Source organism: Bos javanicus, chromosome 7 (assembly GCF_032452875.1).
Source record: "Bos javanicus breed banteng chromosome 7, ARS-OSU_banteng_1.0, whole genome shotgun sequence".
Taxonomy (NCBI): Eukaryota; Metazoa; Chordata; class Mammalia; order Artiodactyla; family Bovidae; genus Bos; species Bos javanicus.
Genome location: NC_083874.1, coordinates 8,851,677 through 8,866,047, shown reverse-complemented (window position 1 = coordinate 8,866,047; position 14,371 = coordinate 8,851,677). Strand labels below are relative to the sequence as shown.

Genomic DNA, 14,371 nt, shown 5'->3' with positions numbered 1-14,371 from the left:
GTTTATTTTTGCTTTTATTTCCAATATTGTGCGAGGTGGGTCATAGAGGATCCTGCTGTGATGTATGTCGGAGAGTGTTTTGCCTATGTTATCCTCTAGGAGTTTTATAGTTTCTGGTCTTAAGTTTAGATCTTTAATCCATTTTGAGTTTATTTCTGTGTATGGTGTTAGTGTTTTGGTTTCAGTCTTTTACAAGTGGTTGACCAGTTTTCCCAGTACCAATCCCACTGCTGGGCATACACACTGAGGAAACCAGAATTGAAAGAGACACGTGGTCCACAACGTTCATTGCAGCACTGTTTATAATAGCCAGGACATGGAAGCAACCTAGATGTCCATCAGCAGATGAATGGATAAGAAAACTACGGTACATATACACAATGGAATATTACTCAGCCATTAAAAAAATACATTTGAATCAGTTCTGATGAGGTGGATGAAACTGGAGGCTATTATACAGAGTGAAGTAAGCCAGAAAGAAAAACACCAATACAGTATACTAACGCATATATATGGAATTTAGAAAGATGGTAACAATAACCCTGTATACAAGACAGCAGAAGAGACACTGAACAGTCTTTTGGACTCTGTGGGAGAGGGAGAGGGTGGGATGATTTGGGAGAATGGCATTGAAACATGTATAATATCATATATGAAATGAGTCACCAGTCCAGGTTCGCTGCACGATACTGGATGCTTGGGGCTGGTGCACTGGGACGACCCAGAGGGATGGTATGGGGAGGGAGGAGGGAGGAGGGTTCAGGATGGGGAACACATGTATACCTGTGGTGGATTCATTTTGATATATGACAAAACCAATACACTATTGTAAAGTTAAATAATTAAATAAAATTTTAAAAAAATAAAAAAGAAAGAAAACAACCACAATGGTCTCTGGGATACACTGAGATAAACATTTTCTCAGGTAAATGTTCTTGGGTTTCATTCTATTTGTCAATCTTCTGCAGTGTGTTTTGGGCTTTTGAACTCACCTGCATGGGAACGTTGAGAGGAAGGACCTCGTGTGGAAGTCTGAAACCCTTCCTGGATGGTTGGTGATGGAGACTGAAGCTCTGTCCCCAGACAAGTCAGCAGGAAAGGGCCACACATTAGTCCTTCACCAGACTTAGGACTCTAAAAGCAACAACTTGTCTCATCCATGCCCAGGTTGTACAAGTTCAGGGATACAGCAGAGGAGATATTCACAGTTCTCATTATGTATATTCCCCTCTGGTTATTAATACAATGACCTGTAAGCACATGAAATTCCTGAGGGAGTTGGTCTGGACAGAAAGGATGTTTTTCCCTATTGATAGTCTGTTCTCAGGACACCAGGTAATAAAGCCAGAAGAACTAAATTTGTATTAATATTTCTCTATTCACTCTCTTGCCCTCCAGCTATCTAAATCTCCCAGCACTTTATCCCAATCCTGAGCTTAAGTTTTCTCTAGCCTGTGAGACTCAGGTAACTGTCTTGACTAGGTCCCTTGGTTCAATAAAGTATTGACCTATAGTGGGGACAAAGCTCATGAAATCCTTAGAAAAGCTTTTTTACCCTTTCTGAGAGGGACAAGTGTGTTCCTTTAACGTTAAACATTGGGCAGTTCAATCCATGGCTTCCTGACACTTTTGCTAAAACCTTTAGGAATTCCATATTACATCTGAAGTTAAGAGCTACTAATTAGCCCTTGATTTAAAAAGGTTTGTAAGTTGTGAGATATATTTAGATACTGCCAAACACCATAACCTACCTCAACAGATTACAGAGATTATCAGATTTAATTTTTAGAGAAGCTTCTTCTGTGAGGTAGTATTACTATAACTCCATCCTCCATTTCAGGAATGAGGTTCAGAGTTATTTCACATTATGCTAAAATTTACAAACCTGTTTTGGGATGGAGTCTTGACTGGAATTTTATCAGGATGTTTCCAGTTCTGTAACTCTGGTTTATGGTTCCCAGTCAGAGAACTGGGTTTTGATCCTGGAGATATGTGGCAATGTCAAAGAAGATGCTGCTAAACACCCACAATACCCAGGACTCAACACAGATAATTGTCCTGCAAAACTGTTAACAGCTAGAATGTTATAAACACACTTTAAACCAGCACTGCTCCAAGTTTCTAGCTTCCCAGGTGGCTCAGTGGTTAAGAACCTGTCTATCAATGCAGGGTATGTGGATTCGATCCCTGAGTCAGGAGATCCCCTGGAGAAGGAAATGGTAACCCACTCTAGAATTCTTGCCTGGGAAATCTGGACAGAGGAGTCTGGAGGGCTACAGTCCATGAAGTCTCAAAGAGTCGAACACAACTGAGTGACTAGCACACATACACAGCTCCAAGTGTACTGTGCATACACATCACTGAGGATTCTAATTCAGTTATAAATTCCAGCTAAGTAGGTGTTCAGTGGGCCCAAGGGCCTGTCATTTTTAACAGCTACCAGGAGGTGTGATGCTGCAGGTCCTGGTCTGTGGGTCACACTTTGAGTAACAAGGCTATAACTGTGTGTAAGTCATAGGTAAGTTTAGGTGTTCTGTACCAAAAGAAAATCCACTTTTGTATGTAATTTTTAAAGCAAAAGGTTTTACTCCCTGCAGAGGTTGTAATAAAATCTGTTTTTGATTCTTCATATAAAGATTCTTGTTGTTGTTTCTTCAGTCCCTAAGTCATATCCATCTCTTTGCCACCCCATGAGCTGCAGCATGCCAGGATTCCCTGTCCTTCACTATCTCCCAGAGTTTGCTCTTGAATTGTATCAAATCACATACATCAAGAAAATACTTTGTAATAATAGCAGAATAAATGTCTCAAAAACATGTCCACATCCTAATCCTAAGAACTTTTAATATACATACATAAAGGCAAATTGTTGCAGAAGTTAATAGAAGTAGCCTTGTTCAGGTTTCAGAGGCTGTAATAGGCCTTTGACTGAACAGAGACCCTGAAAGGAGTTACATGCCAAACTGCTGACCAACAGAAAGATGTGTGTGCTCCATCATGTCCGACTTTGTCACCCAATGGATGGTAGCCAACTGGGCTCCTCTGTCCATGGGATTTTCCAGGCAAGAATACTGGAGTGGATTGCCATTTCCTCCACCAGGGGATCTTCCCAACATGGGGATTGAACCTGCAACTCCTGCATTGGCAGGTTGATTCTTTCCCACTGAGCCCCTTGGGAAGCCCCATGAATTACCTCGGTTTGTATAAAGTCATTACAATGGACTTCTGAATGTGGAGGAAAGAGGAAGAAAAATTGGAGTCAGAGATTTGAGGATGCTACCCTGCTGGCTTTGAAGATAAGGAAGGACCAAGAGACAAGGAATGAAGGTATCCCTAGAAAGTAATCTAGGAAGGCAAGACCTTCTTCCCTGGAGTATCCACATGGATCCCAGATTTCCCAGACATCCTGTATTCGGCTCAGTAAATGAGTTCTGACTTCTGACTTCTAGAACTTCACCTGTAAATGCAGGTACAAGTTTATAATTAGAGACATAGCTCAACAACAAGTGGAGGAGTGCCGGGGACCAGCCCCAGCTGATCCAGGGTATTCGAAGGAGAGACGGCGTAGGCGAAGATCAGGAAACAACTGCTTAATTAAACGTTAATTAAGGATATAAAGAGTAATAGAATGAGGATAGCTCAGTGAGGAAATTCAGTGGAGAAAAGAGGCTGAAATAAGGATAGCTCAGTGAGGAAATTCAGTGTAGAAAAGAGGCTGAATAATTCAGCCAGAAGGTAAGAGAAAGAACGACATGGTGAGACCAAGTTTCGGTGAACAAGGCCCGCACTTTATTTTCCAAAGTAGTTTTTATACCTTAAGTTATGCATAGAGGATAATGGGGGAAGGGGTAGAGTCAGGCAGCAAGCCAGGCTTTCTTCCTGCAAACTTATCATATGCAAAAGCTTAGGTGATTTGCATCATCTTCTGGCCCGGAGGCCTGTTAACATTTTAAGACCTTTTCTTCAGAAAACTTATTTTTCTCTAAAGGTGATTGGTCAGGAGCCACCCTCCAAAAGCATTAGATAAAGTTGCATTCCTACAGCGCAATGATGTGGTGGGCTATAACAAGAAAAAGAATTAACTCAAGGGTCCCAGGTTACAAACATTAAAGCTACTACTTACACCAATTATATTAATCAATACACTGCCAGGGACACAGCAGGTAAGGGATATGGAAACTTAGCAGCAAACATGGGCCCAACAAGTGAAAATCCCTTCACCAATACAATTTCTAATCAATCTTTTAATTACTCAAAAGAATCTGTGTTTAGACAGTTTAGAACATCTCCTGCCTCTCACAGTTGGGAGGCTCTGAACAATCACATGTGGCCGGAAAAACCTATTCAGGCAGGCTAGAGGATTTCCAAAGGAGTTTGTAGGTTAAACACTGTCACACCCAGGAATTATTAACTGGAACTGTAAGCTAACTCTTTTTTCAGAGAGAGGTAGTGGGGGAGAGCCCCCCGTAAAGTCAAAGGTGTAGGTGAAAGCACAAAGCAGAAAGTAGGCAGACTCTGGTTTTGGGGCTAGATGCTCGAGAATTTCCAGGGGGACTCCTGAAGCTCGATCCCGCCTTTGCATATGCCGAGCCTCCTTCCTCATGACCTTTGTCATGGGCGGGGTTCCTCACACTGGCTCCCAGCAGTGATAGAATTCCAGTTGAGCTATTCCAGATCCTGAAAGATGATGCTGTGGAAAGTGCTGCACTCCATATAAAATATGCAATATGCACTCAATATGCAATATGCCGGCTCCTGGCAGAGGAGCACATAGAGAAATGCTTTTATAGTTAAGACAGAAGCAAGGCAGAGATGCACAGCTGGAGACAAAGTGGGTGGGGGTCCCCCCAGTGAGGAAGAGCATAGTTAAGTGGCAGTTAAGTGATTTATATGGCTCAGTTCTTTCTGGTCATCGTTTACCTTCAGCCAATTATTTGGTTTCTTTTTCCACACCTGACCTACCCTGGGACTCTCCCTTGGGAGCACCCACATCCCTCAGCCAAGATGGTTCTCAAAGCGAAGGCTTCTGAGAGGAGCAAGACTCTTAATGGCCTGGCATTATCCCCTGAGTTTTGACCCCCAAATAAACTTTCTGAGCATGTGCAGAGTCTCCCTTCTCCTAAAACCAGGGGTGGGGAGAGGGGGAGGGGGGAGTGAGATCCCTTAATCCTTTACTTTGTCCTGGCCATGTCTATACATTAAGGGATTTACAAGAGGTGAAGACTGGCTATTTACCCTATTTACCCTGTTTCTGTTGTTACTTCCATTTCAGAGGTCAAACGAGGCCGATTGTAAATGCCTTAAACTGGAGCCCACCTATCTCTTGTCTCAGGAAATGCAAACAGGCCAGTTGTAAATATTTAACCTGAAGCCCATCTATGTCCTGCCTCATTTGACCCTATATGGTCTAACCCATACTGTCAAGGTGCTGTTGAAATAATATATTAGCAAAAGAGTGACTACATATACCAAAATATGGTTATTAATTTCAAGTTTCATTATAATGTCTCCTTTCACCTTATTTCTTTCCCTTTGCACCTATACTCCTGTCTTGGCTTCATGCAGAAATGCCACTCTTCAAGGACCATTATCTTCTTGACTTTCTGTAACAATATGTAGATCCTAAACCCGTTGTCTTATTCTTTAACTACATATGGATATTGTTGCTTGGTTATTAAGATCTTTTCTTGAGTGGTCATTAGATTACAATATTTCCAAAACTCCCTTAAAATCCCCTCTCTATCTTTAACCCTCTAGTGATATTTCTAAACTATTTAATTATCCTGCTAAGTCGCTTCAGTCGTGTCAGACTCTGTGTGACCCCCTAGACGGCAGCCCACCAGGCTCCCCGTCCCTGGGATTCTCTAGGCAAGAACACTGGAGTGGGTTGCCATTTCCTTCTCCAGTGCATGAAAGTGAAAAGTGAAAATGAAAGTCGCACAGTTGTGTCCAACTCTTTGCGACCCCATGGACTGCAGCCTACCAGGCTCCTCCGTCCATGGGATTTTCCAGGCAAGAGTACTGGAGTGGGGTGCCATTGCCTTCTCCTTTAATTATCCTACTTTAAAAATCCTACTCTATCCCTAACAAGTGTGCTTAATTGAGAGAATAAATACATAAATAACACACACATGTACATACTTCATAATATTGAATGTGTTCTTTTGATTACACAAGTACTTTTATAGTTTCAGATTTTCTCACAGCATCCTTCTTCACAAATTATGCTATTTTTTTTTCATATTACCTTTGGAAGTAAGGAAAGGGGGGCTGGGGAATCACATTTCTGAAAAATACATAACAAAACAGTAAAATTATCATATACCTTCTCAAGTTGTATAAAAATGGAAGCAGGCAGTACATACTCTAAACTGTTAAACGACTTTCTAAATTCTTCACCTGGTACACTTTAAATGAGTACAGTTTACTGCTTGTAATTTTGCTTTAATAAATTTCTTAGAATTTTAAAAATTCAATGTCCTTGCCAAGGCTGGATCTGGAGTAAATATAGCAAATGTCCCAGTCATGGCTGACTGGGATGGGAGGTCCTCTCTTCTAACTGACAAAAATTAAGGTGTCATATGTGTGAATTAAGGTAGTCAAATTAAGGTAATTCTCATTTAGTAAATTTATTTCCCCTTGCAAATTAGAAGCTTAACCTCCACATATGAAAGTTGTTCAGTGACAAATTCTTCAAGACAGAAGAGCAGTACAACCACACACAATATCGTGGATGAGCCTTTGAAATACAAGGTAGAGATTCATGCCGACTACAGACTCATGAGAAGCCCTGCAGAGATCAGAACAACTTCACACTGTTCCATCTCGTTTGAAAAGAGAGATACTATATTAAACAATTTTATTTTAGGCAAGTTTGTATGCAGCAATAAGTAACTGATGAAATAATCAAACTGGATGAAACTGAGAGCAATAATAATAAAGTGATTCTATGTATTCTAGGACCTTGTTCTGAAGTTGAAGATAACATTCATAATCACTCAGTTGTTCAAGTTTGTTTCATATAGCTCTTTGAAAACGGGACTCCAGTGAGGTCCCTTTGATGCCCCATGGTGAGGTTGGAAGGACATGGATGTTTGCACAACACCTGTGTCCACAAATCACATACCTGAAGAGAATCTGAGTTTTCTGTGTCATCCTTTAATAATGAGGATAATACTTAATGGATATTATTGACACTGTTCATTCTCTGACCCCATAGAGGCCTGACAAAACTGTGAATAGATGGTGATATTTTATTAAGAGAAATGGAAAGAATAATAATTACTGAAAGCACTACAAATTTCTAATCAAGAATAAAAAATAATTAAAAAAAAAATATATATATATATCCCACCGGTCCTTCAACTTAAAAAATGTGCCTTTCAAACAGATACTCATAGTCCATATTTTAATGAATCTATGAATCACCTGAAAATATAGATTTAGTATAGTAATAAATGCATGATTTCATATTTTGCTTTGTCTTAACTAAAGTGAAGTCTAAGGTCATATTATATCAATCTATTTTTTCATATTTGTCTTTCAGTGTAGATTTAACTTGGAAACATGTAGTATATTATCAGTATTTGCCAGTAATGATGGAAGACACAGTGGACACCAGCTGTATAGCAGAGCAAGATCCTAATAAATAGAAAAAGATCCTATGATCAGTGATAACGACCAGTAATTTAAATTTTGTATTATCAAGAAGAGTAATCAGGACAGGCATATGCACAGAATGATGCTGAGAAAAATTAAAACTACGTTCTCAGTTTTCCTCTTTTATAAACTTATTAATAGTTGTGAATGCCAAAAGTAGGGATCTTCCCCCATAGGGGTTGAATAATTCATAACTCTTCTTTTAGTCAAGCAAAAGAAAACAATGCTCACTCTAGCCTTACTATTTCATCTGAGGAGAAATTATTCTTAAGAGATCATGTAGTCCCTTGATATAAATGGGGATTTCCAATGTTTTATATCCAAAACTGGAAATATGGGAGAATAAGAAACTTAAAAGGGAGAAATATAGGATATCAGACATCACAAAGCATAAAAGTGAGTTACATAAATTGTACAAAGTTGAAATCAAAATAAAAATTTCAAGAAAACCAGAAGAGGCATCTTCTATTTCCACAATCTGACCAAACAATGGCAACACTGGGCTCAATGTTTGAGCTCTGCTACTACAGGTACTTCTTAAGATCAATGACAATAGGACCTTTTAAAATTACCTTTCCAAAGAGTTTTTTCAGACCCTTCTTTAAGTCTTTATTCCTCAGACTGTAGATGAAGGGGTTCAGCATGGGTGTGACCACAGTGTACATCACCAAGGCTGTTGCACTTGAGTGTGAGCTGCGAGTACCAGCCAAGCTAAGGTAAACACCTAAGCCTGTACATAAAATATCGAGACAACTAAAAGGTGTGATGCACAGCTGGAAAATGCTTTATACTTCCCCTGAGCAGATGAGATTCTATGTATGGAGGAAACTATCTTAAAGTAAGAGTAAACAATACATATAAGGGAACCACCAGCCAGGAACACAGCTTTAACATACATCTCCAAATTATTGAGAAAGGTGTCAGAACAGGTAAGTTGGATCATCTGATTGAGTTCACAGAAAAAATGTGGAATTTCTAAGACTGTACAGAAGGACAGTCTCAACATCATTAAGCTTTCTAACAAGGAATTCAGGACACTGATGATCCAGGACACCAGCACCATCAGTCCACAGATCCAGGGGCTCATGATGACCGTGTAGTGCAGGGGGTGGCAGATGGCCACAAAGCGGTCATAGGCCATCACAGTCAGGAGGAAGATGTCCAATCCTATAAAGAGTGCAAAAAAATAACTTCTGGATAATGCAGCCTTCATAGGTTATAACTTTACTCTGTGCCCAAATGTTCTTCAGCATCTTTGGGATGGTGGTGGAGGTGAAGCAGATGTCTACAAAGGACAGGTTGGAGAGGAAGAAGTGCATGGGGGTGTGCAGGTAGGGGTCTGAGCTGATGGCCAGGATGATGAGCAGGTTTCCAAACATAGTGATCAGGTACATGAAGAGAAAAAGCCCAAATATGAGGGGCTGCAGTTCAGGTGACTCTGAAAATCCCATAAGAAGAAATTCTGAACTTGCTGTTTGGTTCCTTACTGTCTCACGGTGGGTATGATTACCAGGAAAGCGGTAAATATCATGACTGTTTTCATACAAACTGGCATTATTCACGTTTTTTAAATGGGACCATATATCTTTTGCCATGAAGAAGTTAATTTCAGTATTTTGTTCATGGATTTGAATCTTTTTAGGGATTTCCCTGTGCCATCTCTAATTAGCAAGTTTTTCCTCAAGATGTCATATATTCAAGTCTTTAATGAGAAATTCTTTCACATATTTGAGGAATTTGTCTTGAATTGAGACAAAGACCGGGCATTGTACATGCAATAAATGCACTGTTCTGAAAAACAAAAATTCCAAAATCCAGTTATGGAGAAGAGAAGCAAATAAAAAACAATATGAAGTGTGTCCAATGGTTATTGATGCTAAAAAGATAAAGCAGATGTAATAGAGAGAGTCAAAGAAAGATGCTATTTTAAAATACATGTTCAGGAAGAAACTTCGAACAAGGTGATATATGAACAGATTTCAAGGAGGAGAGAGCCAGTGACGTGAGTATAACTGGGAAAGTGTGTGCCTGGCAAGGGAAGAGCCAGTGCAAGGGCCTGGAAAGTCCTCATGTAAGATGATCCGGTCCAGAAAAGGAAGCCACTCTAATGAGGGACATGAGCAGGAGAGTGAGAGAGGAGAGATGGTGTCAGAAGATGTATAAAAATGAGATGGCCTTCCTGCTACTGCTGAAACTTCAAGACACAGAGTCCCCATATCAACATTATGTACCTTCAGCACTTATGAAATTCAATTTTAAAAGACTATATGAAACAAAACTGATAGACATCCAAAACCAATCTCTACATATTTATACATACATGTGTGTATATGTATACACATATATATTTTAGTTATATTTACTATCAGTGTGGGTCATGTTGCAGTGAACTGGGAAAAAAGAGAAGTGAGTTTTTCTTGTCCCTTTCCTGAGAATGAAGAAGACACAGATAACACTGAGCAGGCCTGAACATTCCCAGTTTTTACTTCAACTGTTCCTAATCTGTAGTCTTTAACTGAGTTTGCTTTTCTGCCCCCAAAGTCTGCAGGAGCTACATTTTGTACCTACTATCCTTTTTTGCTGTTGTTGTTGTTCAGTGGCTAAGTCATGTCATACTCATGCCACCATATGGACAGCAGCACCGCAGGCTTCCCTGTCTAACCCTAACTCTAGCCCTGATTATCCTTTGACTCTATGCTAAATACATCCTTTACCTGGTGCTTACCTTTATAGCACTCTCCCCCTTTTAGTTCTTTCTACATATCAGGAAGAAAGTCACAGAGTCCCCTGACTGCCAGACTCAATTACTAGGTTACTGATGCCAGCCTATGACTGTTTTTGAAACAATACAAGAGGAAGAAGACAAGATCCTTGCACATTTGTTCCTCATCACCAACCCCTGACTGTGAGCCTTCATCTTATATAAGCCTCTATGATCTCAGTGAGAGAGCAGTGAGCAGTGGCATGAAGCAAGATCTAAATTCCCTGCCCAGGAACTGAACCTGGGTAGCCCAGATGAGAACCAGGAATCCTAGTTACTGTCCACTAAAAAATATAATCACAGCCTGAAAGTAGAGAGTTATTTCATTTGGTGGGAATGTTAAGGACTCAGAGCCAGGGAGATAGAATCTCAGTAGCTCTGAGAAAACTGCTCCAAGGAGGCAGGAGGGGATGTCAGGCTATATACAAGTTTGCAACAAAGGGAGCAGGCAGTCTGAACATCAAAGATCAGATATCAAGTCAAGGAATTTCATTCTATGTATGAGAAGATGCAAGCCTCTGGGCTCACTGAATTCATTCCTTTCATATGCATCTCAGCTATCTGGGGCCAACCCTGTTTCCTTGCTCACCTTGCCCCAGCTCCTCAGCAATCAACTTGCAGATGGCAGCATCTGCTGGATCATAGCTTAGGGAGCTCACATTCACATTTGGAGGCCAGAAATCGCTGATGGCTGTGACATGTCTTGTTTCTTGATATGGCAGGAGACATTTTCATTTCTCACCACCAAACCAGCAAGGGCTATAGGCTAGAGGCTGCTTTCTCTGGATTTTTGCTCCCACTGAAGTGTGTTTATCACAGAAGCAGAAACCATAAATGCAGGTACAAAGTTTATTATTAGAGACACAGAACAACAAGTGGTAAAGCACATAGAGTAATGGTTTGTTTAGTTGAGGTACCAGCAAGGCAGAGATGCACACCCAGAGAGAAAGAGTGTGGGCATTCCCCAGTAGTGAGAGGATTAATCACTTCTATAGGCCAGTTCTTCTGGGTCTTCATTTTCCTTCAGGCCAATTGCCTGCTTTATTTTTCCACACCTGACCTACCCTGGGTCCCTCCCCTGAGATGCAGGCTCACACACCCCACAGCCAAGATAGATTTCGAAGTTAAGGCTTCTGGGAGGAGCAAGACTCATTATGGTCTGGCATTATCCCTTGAGTTTTGACCCACAAGGAGCCCTTCTGAGCATGTGTAGTGTCTCCCTTGTCCCCAAAAGAGGGAGGAACAGAAATCCCTTAATCCTTTACTCAGACAGAGTTTTGCCTCCCTTTGTCCTTGCCATGATTATTTCCCTGAGATGTTTACAAGAGACAAAGACTGCCCATTTATGCTGTTTCTGTTGTTACTTCCATTTTGGGGCAAACAGGAGGCTAGTTGTAAATTCCTCAATTGGAGGTCACCTATCTCTTGTCTCAGGACATATAAATAGGAGGCTGGTTGTAAACATCTAACGTGGGGCCCTTCTGTCTCCTACATCACCTAGACTCCTCATGGAGAGAGGCACAGTTCTTGAGGCATTAGCCTGCTGTGTTCCCCCCTCTGCCAGCTGAGAATTAAAGCCACCTTTCTATTTCCTCCAAATTCTGTCTCTGTATATTTTATTCATTTTTGGTGGGCAAGAAAGCCAAGATTTTGGCTTGCAAAAGCCACTAATTCACTTATAGATTACCAAAATCTTAGGAATAAAATTAAATAAGAGAAAATCTTTTAAAATATTGAGAGGAAGTAGTATCTAAATAAGTTATCATTTCTTCTTACACAAAGGCCTGTGTGTGTGTGTGTGCGTGTGCTTAGTCTCTCAGCCGCTTAGTCTCTCTCAAAGCTGACTCTTTGAGACCCCACGGACTGTAACCCACCATGTTCCTCTGTCCATGGAAATCTCCAGGCAAGAATACTGGAGTGGGTTGCCATTCCCCTCTCCAGAGGATCTTCTCCACCCAGGAAACAAACCCAGGTCTCCTGTATTGCAGGCAGATTTTTTACTGGCTGAGCCACCTGGGAAGTTCCATTACACAGAGACAAAAGGAATCAAATACACATATGGAAGACAAAGGTGATTTTCGTCTAATGTAAAGATGATTGCCTTAACAAATAGTTATTTTGGGGCAACATTTAGAAATAGATCTAATCACCAAAGAAGGAAAGGAACAATGAGGAACAGTAGATATAAAAAGTAGTTGGATATATGCAAAGAATGATTTAATAACACCAAGTATGCCAAAGAGGGGCTTCCTAGATGTCTCAGTGGTAAAGAATCTGCTTGCCAATGCAGGAGACTCAAGAGACATGGGTTCAATTTTGCACATACTTATATATATATACATATTGATGCTTATGAACTATGGTGTTGGAGAAGAATCTTGAGAGTCCCTTGACTTGCAAAGAGAACAAACCAGTCCATTCTAAAGGAGATCAGTTCTGAATATTCATTGGAAGGACTGATGCTGAAGCTGAAGCTCCAATACTTTGGCCACCTGATGTGAAGAACTGACCCATTGGAAAAGACCCTGATGCAGGGAAAGATTGAAGGCAGGAGGAGAAGGGGACAACAGAGGATGAGATGGTTGAATGGCATCACCAACTTGATGGAGCAAGCTCCAGGAGTTGGTGTTGGACAGGGAAGCCTGGAGGCTGCAGTCTACAGGGTCACAAAGAGTCAGACAGGACTGAGCGACTAAACTGAATTGATATATAAATATACATACAATAACTAAAGAGTAAAGAAAAAATTGATTAAAAATTCCAATTCATTGAGGATACAAACAAAAAAAGAAATAAGAAAAAAATTTGAATTTGCTATAAAAGCAAAGGACTTAAGCAAATAGAAAAACAGTCAAATAGAGAATGTAACTAGCAAAGTATTCTACAAATATATTCAGTCTTACAGGTAGAGAAATGATTGCAAACTGAGCCGGTTAGCATTCCCATTTTCACACAATATTTTTTTATTTGAATATTAACTCAAGATACTGTGAAATGCTTGTGTCACGAAAGCTATTTTAAGGTAATGTTTGCCTGCACTCCTTGGATAGAATCTTAAAAAAAAAAACACTGTACTTACATCACTGTACATGCCTCCACAACACTCTGATCCTCTCTTTCAATTAAAGGCAAACTTCCTTGGACTTAAGTTCTACTTTTACTGGAATAATTTAAATCTCCCATTTCCTCTTCTAACTGAATTTCCATCTTCACTATTGGGGCTTACCAGGTGTCACAGATGGTAAAGAATTTGCCTGCCAATTCAGGAGACACAGGAGACAAGAGTTATGTCCCCGGGTCAGGAAGATCCCCTGAAGAAGAAAATGGCAACCCACTTCAGTATTCTTGCCTGGAGAATTCCATGGACTGAGGAGTCTGGTGGGCTATAGCCCAAAGAGTTGCAATGACCCTTGCATTGTAGAGTTTAATGTTCCCTTTTACTTCTGGCTTCATAAATTAATATATTTAGTTGTTAAGCACAAAAACAACCCCAGTGATCTTAGCTCTGGATTAGTCTGTACTGCCTCTCAGGTAAACTCAGGTAAAGGTTCTTGCCTTGTATTCCCTTTCACCTTATCTTGCAATATTTACTGGACTTTTGAACTCACCTGGGTGGAATCTCTGAGATGAAGATCTCAATATAGATATCAAAATCCTCTTGGATGGTTGATGATGGAGAAAGAAGGTGTGTTTCCAGATGTTACAGTGGGACAGTCAAGCATGGTTTGCCAGCAGGAGTTATGACTCCAAAAGCAACAACCATGTCCTGGCTGGACTAAGGTTGCCCAGGCTGAGGGATGAAGCAGAGGATATATTTACTGCTCCCTGTGTCTTCTCATTAGCACATTTCCGTTGTTATCACCACCTCTAAGTAATTCATTCCCCATAGGAGTAGACAGAAAGATTTTCCTGTTTATTCTCTTTGTCTACAAGACAATGTAACAAGCCAGA

At 40.5% G+C, this 14,371-nt stretch overlaps 1 pseudogene; it reads right to left on the bottom strand.

The window, feature by feature from the left end:
• Positions 1-8,303: 8,303 nt before the first annotated feature.
• Positions 8,304-8,945, bottom strand: LOC133251947 (putative olfactory receptor 7A2; annotated as a pseudogene).
• Positions 8,946-14,371: the final 5,426 nt, after the last annotated feature.